General features: G+C 36.4%; 1 non-coding gene across 1 annotated transcript; it reads left to right on the top strand.

The window, feature by feature from the left end:
- Positions 1-1,335: 1,335 nt before the first annotated feature.
- On the top strand, positions 1,336-1,440 carry LOC118196908 (U6 spliceosomal RNA). Its single transcript, XR_004759478.2, has one exon. It is a non-coding gene; the product is annotated as a U6 spliceosomal RNA (small nuclear RNA).
- The last annotated feature ends 5,801 nt before the right edge of the window (positions 1,441-7,241 follow it).

Here is a 7,241-nt window from a genome sequence, read left to right as displayed (position 1 = left end):
AACGAAGGCCTACATCTGAGATAGCAATCTGATCATAACGAAAATTGTATTACCTTGTGTCTTGCTTGCTTACCATAACGTTTCGATCACGGTTTTCGCAAAATAAACAAAATCCTTTCCTCCTCAGCTAGCTGATATTTTCATAAAAACTCTAAATGAACCCTATTCCTTACTTTGTGAAAGCCTTTAATATGAGCAGCCTAAAATATGAAACATGAGAGTAAAAGAATAAATCTGTTGGAATTTATTTTTTTACTTTCAGGACACCTACACACGTCGCTGTAATACTATTACGCGCACTATCCTCTGACGCTCATTTGAGTGTTAGTCTGCGCAAAACCACATTGCGGCAATAGAAGAGTATACGTATAAAGACATAATCTAGCACTACACGCAGTGCAATTTTCGACAGAAGTGTGGATGACGGGATGCCCATTATCGCAATATTTTGTTGCTATGGGTATTCATGACAAAAAGGAATTGTAAAAGACAGTAAATCTGCAGGATGTCCTTCTCCGGTAATTTTACTAAAAACCTCGAATCGTGTATGTGACATGATTTTGCGCAGTTCTCGACTGTCAGCTCGGCAACAAGGTATCGCACATAAGTTGGTGAATGCCAAAGTTCACAGAAATCTTTTTTAACATAGTCATTACCATTCTTGCAAGATAAGTTTTGTACGTGAGCTTACTGAACAGGATAAAATGAAGTGATTTCAAATCTGCAACGAGTTCTTTTAGTGCCTGGTAGTTGAACATGATATTGTGAATAGGTTACTAATGTCAGACGAGAACCATTTCACCTTGTCCGTGTATGTAAACAAAAAGAACTGCGGTTTCTGAGCTGCAACCCTTGTGAATTATGGAACATCTTATGTATAGATAAACCGTGACAGTATGGAGAGCAATTTCCTCCGAATGGATTACTTATGCATATTTTCTGACACGAGGGCTGTATTGTAACATCAAATGCTAAGCTCTACATAAGTTGCAAAATTTCTGCTTCATGAACTCAATTCTCATTGTCACTTATGGTACCGACAAGATGAAGCGATAGCCTATAATGCAAACCCTTTCATGGGATTTCTGAAGAAAATGTTTTTAGGCATTGGCTTTCCCACTCACCTGACTTCTCAGCACCTGATTACATTCTGTGAGGTTATCTAAATCACGAAGTTCAAGCGCAATGCATCAGTCATCTAAAAGATCACGTTCGTGAGTGCTTTAGTGAGCTTCTAGAAAGCACAGGCACTTTAGCGAAGCATCAGGTATCTCAACAGCCCTTCAGTTCGTAATTAAAATAGCATCAAAATGCAATTATATACACTGACAATATGTGTTGCTTTGGCAGTACATAAACTAAATTGGAATGATACAGAGAAGATTAGCATGGCCCCTGCGCAAGGATGACACTGACAATATGTCTATGCACTCAATATTGAATCACAACCATACCTCCCCCTTAATAGGAAATATACAATATTGCAATCAAGTCTATGTAGAACTTATTCTCATTAACGCCCATGTAGGTCTCATAGATAAGAGCAGTGGACAGACTAGCTAGAGAAGCAAGTGGTAATTATGAAGCAGAGTTGATTAAATCCCTGCACTTTCCTCTTATCTAAAACGAACTCTACATGAAAATGCAATACAACAATGGCAAACAGAATGGGATCTGATAGAAACTGGCAGACACACATATAGTTTCATTCCTAAATTCAGCACAAATGGACGCATAAGCCATCTCACACCGAACTAATTTCTCTACGGGGCATGCATCCTTTTATCACCAACCTATTTTCAGCGTTTTTGCTTCTCAAATACATGTATCTGAAGATTAGAAAGCGCACCTGACCATAATGCCTTTTATTGTCCGCTTATAGTTACCACGCGTTTACGTAAGCCGAACTGCAATATGGACTTTTATAGGAAATGTATTGTCAAAAACCTCGCAACAGTTAAGAACATTTGCAATGCAATGAATGAATGCTATTTCAGGTACTTGTTGAACAGAATGGAGATTGATGCAAAGTTAAGTGATACTTAGCGAGAGAATAAGTGCTAGAATTATCCAAAAACTTTTAAATCAAATTCTAAGAGTTTAACTGTTAAACACAGTAATTAAAATATTATCTCAAGTTATACTAATTATAACTACTGCACTTTCAAACAGAATTTTAAATATTTAGGTGTAATTTTAATGATAAATGCATTGAATTTATAAAAACGTTAATTATGATTGAAAGCTTTAAATGGTCTTGTATTTACTTCAAGCATTTACGCAATCTTTTAAGTGATCGTTAATTTATAATGTGTGCATAATTTTAATTTTAAACTTAGTCTTTTGATTTAATAACATTGTCTGAGCTTTTGATTTAATAACATTGTTATGTTTATTTAATTATGCCTTAAGTGTATTGCATTTAACATTCACACGCATGTATATATGTGTGCGTTAGGTACTGTATACATTGTACAATTGTCATACATATACATACTATTGGTCATTGTTCTGTAAACACAAAAATCTTATATTTGAGCAGAATCTCTTCCACCTCAATAATTATGTATGAAACTGTTATTAATATACTAAAGCATCCTTAGGAACCTCACAGGAGGTGTTAGTACCTTCAGATTGTAGAGTTGCGCGCCTCCAACCTGCACGCAACCAAGAGGTGACTGTTGAAACTGGAAAATAGACAGAGTCTTGCTAAGGGTTTAAGTCCCTTTTTATTCAACTTAAGAAATTACAATTGCGTGCTCTTGACGCTCACAAACTACGCCGACCCGGCGGTAAAATAAAAATAAGAACCTGAAAAGAAATAATAACAAGACTCTAACTACGAGGCTCTCTAAAAGTAACTAACCTCATCGCGTTTTACAATACCGCTGCTAATTCAGCAAACTTTGAATATCACGTTGAACAATTAACAATTCTCCGAGGCAAGCACACAGGCCGAAACGCGGGGTTCTTCAATTTCTGTCTAACTACTTCCGCGCTCGTGAAGTAAGAACAGCACATCTCGAACTCGTTTCCTTTCTACGAGTATTTAACTCAGAATACTTCCGCAGATAATTTCAATCCTTGCGCGTTCTACTAAAATTTACATACTCTGGCATTGGCAGTTCCAGGGGAAAGTAATGCTTGACAGGAAAGATAGTTTAAACTTAAAATAAATGTTAGTTAAAATAAATATAAACCCTACATTTGCCGCTGCCAGAATTTGGAAAACTTGGAAGCAGGTCCTATAAACGACCTGTTGTAAAGTTTCTATAATTTTGAACTAACTAAGAGCCTCGTTTACACAAAAAAAAAAAAAAAATCTTATGTAACAAAATGTATACTCAATTTCTGTCAATACTTATATAAATCTCTCTTCTTACAGCAACTTTTCCTGGACTTCATCAACCAATCTTGTTCTTTTCCTTCCAGCATCTGGAAGGAATAAGTATCAGTATCTTTCTAAATACATTATAATTTACACTTTCTTGACACTGAATACATTTTTGTTTTTAAACGATTTATTTTCCTTAGTTACTGCTTAATTCACATTCATTCAAGTAAACAAACATTAATTTAGCTTTACCCTGGCTCTCCACCATGTGTGGTGTCAAACGGGAATATTCGTGTTTTAGTCTTACAACACTTCCCCTAACCACCATGATTTGTTAGAATTCAACGACCAAATAGACACACCTTACTCGACATTCTACAACTCGATGAGCTACTTTAACATTCTTAAAAATTCAAGTGTAGGTGGAGAACCCTACAAAACACATTCATTCTAACTTCCCCCTCATTCATCTTTAGACATGCAGGCTTTCGCTCTAAAGCATGATTTTATCTACAGTTTAATACTTAAATTTTGAATTCATTGCTTTAAGCATTTACTTTTAGCATCTAAAATTTTATGCTTCTAGACTAAATTCTACTTTTACATAACATTCAAGTATTTACGTACATTTACAAAATTTTAATACATTTGATTTTTACAATTTACCATAAAATGAATAAGAGAAAACAAATTTTTACTTTACTCATTCTTCGCCAAGCTGGCGGCACTGAAACTAAAATTCTTATTAATACAAGAATACGAAGTTATTTTTATCTTCGGCCAATTTTTGGCTTTAACATAACAGAATTAGTCTTTCGACCAATAGAAAATGCTTTTCCTTAGATTTTATACTTAAAGAAAATAATACTTTTGCCTTAGCTAAATAAAGTAAAACAAAACTAAGTCTCAACCGAGACATATTGACTTTCGTCAAAACATAGAACTTCGTACTTATGCATAACATTTCGGAAGAAAAGAAAAATTTTATAGAAGATTTTAACTTATCTTTAAGTTTTCGATGATTGAAACTCCGTCATTCTTTTCTGGCAAAATTGTTCCCACGTTATAGGTTTCATGGACGTCAATCTTCTCCTTACTGACCTCCGAGTGTCGTCCACATTAGTTTTTCTTTTGCGTCCTCTGCATGCTGGTCTCTTGGCGGAATAATCGTCGGGTTGCTGTCTTTTCCGTTTTTCCATTGGACGGCTGGTCTTGACGTCCTCCGGTCTGGAGTCCTTCTTGAATTTCTTCTGTTGTTCCTGGTATTTTCGTTCCTCCTGCTGTCTTTTCAGTTTCCGGAACGGCGGCCTTGCTTGCACCTGACTCTCTAGCCCTGGGAGCGTTCTCCTTGATGTATAATTTCTACTGCGATAAGATGTAGGTGGTGTTTTCCTCTTTACCAAGGTTTCTTTACGCGGTGGCTTTTCATTCTTGTTTTTCTTAAATGCTGAAGTCCGAACGTTTTCACTTTTTCTTTTTGGTACCGTCGTCTGGGTTGTAGAAGAGCTAGGTCTCTCTTCAGTTCTCTGCTTCTTGAATGGTGGAACGGTTGTCGTTATTTCTGGGCTTTCTACTTCTTTTAGACTTGAGTCCTGCAAGAAACTTTTAAGGATTTCAAAATCATTTGGATTATAGTATTTTTTCACCTGGTCGGGACGTGCTTTACAGATTTCCCCTCTCTCGTTCTTAAGGTACAATACGACTCCTTTGATTTCCTGAATTACATAGGTTCCTTCAAATTTTGGAGCTAACTTTGCAGTAAAATTGCCTGGGGCACTTGATAAAGAAAATTTCCGCTTCAACACTTTATCCCCAACTTTAAAGTCTGCTTCACGGTGTTTTCTATCATAGTATAATTTTTGTCTATTTCTTGCCGTATCCGAGCTTTTAACCGCCTGGTCAATGAGTTTTTGCACATCTTTTTGTTTAAATTCTTGCTCTCTTTGTTGCACAAAGAATAATTTATCTAATGGTTTAATTAACTTTCTGCCTAAAAATAATTCTGCTGGAGTTTTTTCCGTAGTATCGTGATTTGCCGTTCTTAAAGCATAAGCTAATTCATTTATGTAGCCATCCCAGCGCTTGTGATGTGTGCTAACGTAACTGCGAATTATTTTTACGATGTTTTTATTCACTCTTTCTGCTATGTTTGCCTGTGGTCTATACGGAACCTTTTTGATATGGCGTATGCCAAGTCCAGTGCATATGTTTTCAAATATTTCACTAATGAATTGTTTTCCGTTATCGCTAATGACTTTTATCGGTGCACCGTATTTTAAAATGTATCTGTGTAAGAATGCATCTGCGACTGTTTTGGGTGACGCTCGTTTAAGTGGAACAATTTCTGTCCATTTTGAAAAATGATCTACTATTACAAAAAGAAAAGGATTTTTATTTAACTCGCTCTGGGGGAAGGGACCAAGAAGATCTATGCCTAAAATTTCATTCGGAAATGTAGCGCGAATGCTATTTAAGTACCCGGCCGGGTTGTAATTAATATCATTTATTAACTGACATTGATTGCAGGACCTGACATACGCAGTTACTATTTTGTATAACTGCGGGAAATATACCGCCTCGCGTACCCTTTCTAAAGTCTTTCTGACCCCTAAATGACCCGCTGTTTTCGCGTCGTGTAATTCCTTCAAAATGCTTAATCGAAGCGAGGCTGGGATGACTGGTTTGTACTCGAGATTTTCGTTTGTTGTTTTCGTATAAAATAATAAATTATCTATTATTTCATAGTTTTCTGCTCTATTTCTTATCGCATCGATATCTGTGTGCTCAAAGCTTTCGGGGTCTTTCAAATATGCATAGATAATTCCAAATTCAGGATCAACTTTCAGTTCAGTGATAATCGTATCTCTAGAATCTAAGATTTTTTAAGTCAACACAGAGCATTTAAGTTCATTTCCTTCATCGTCCAGTTTTATACGAGAACGTGCGTCAGCTACATTGTTTTCCTTACCCGGTTTATATTTTATTCTGAGATTATATTCTTGGAGTTTTAAAGCCCATCTTATTAACCTGGGCGTTAGGTTTTTCCCGAGTAAAGTCTACCAACAGCCGCATGATCCGAAAAGGCTGTTACTGGCGCTTTGCCGAAATAAACTCGAAATTTGTGTACAGCCATTAATACGGCTAATGTTTCTCTCTCTGTAGCTGTATAATTTTTTTGTGTCTGATTCAACGTTTTACTAAAAAATGCCAGAGGATGGCTATTTTGCATAAGAACCGCACCCCCCCCCGCATAGTCCGACGCATCTGCTGCAGTTTCCAGGTTTTCATCCCCCTCCGGGAATTTCAAGATAGGGACATTGATAAGCGTTTCTTTTAATCTTTCAAATGCTGTATTTGCTTCCGCTGTCCACGTAAATTTACTTCTCTTTCTTTTAATTACTAAGAGTGGTTCGACAATATTAGCGAAATCTTTTATGAAAGACCGATAGTAAGAACATAACCCAAGGAAAGAAGAAAGTTTCTTGGCGGTGTTGGGCGGTGGGAAATTCTTGATTGCTTTTATTTTTGAATCTTGCGTTTCTATACCCTTTTGCGAAATTTTATAACCGAGATATTTAAGTTCTTTAGTTGCGAACTTGCATTTTGAGGCGTTAATTGTAAGACCGGCCTCTTTTAATAATTTAAAAACTTCTTCTAGATCTTTAATGTGTGGTTCCAACGTACTACTCGTTATAATTATATCATCTAGATAGATTAAAGTCGATTTTCCTAGGACAGGCTTTAGAACAATGTTCATAGCTCTCTGGAATGTTGATGGGGCCCCACACAACCCAAAGGGCATGCGTAAAAATGCATAAGTGCCCGATTTTGTTATAAACGTGGTTTTATGTATGTCTTCGGTCTCATAGCTATTTGATAGTAGCCAGACGTTAAGTCCAAAGTAGTC

This window comes from Stegodyphus dumicola, chromosome 8 (genome assembly GCF_044657685.1).
Source record: "Stegodyphus dumicola isolate Sdum_Otavi_A_Nest chromosome 8, ASM4465768v1".
Lineage (NCBI taxonomy): Eukaryota > Metazoa > Arthropoda > Arachnida > Araneae > Eresidae > Stegodyphus > Stegodyphus dumicola.
This window is presented reverse-complemented; position numbering and strand designations above follow the sequence as displayed.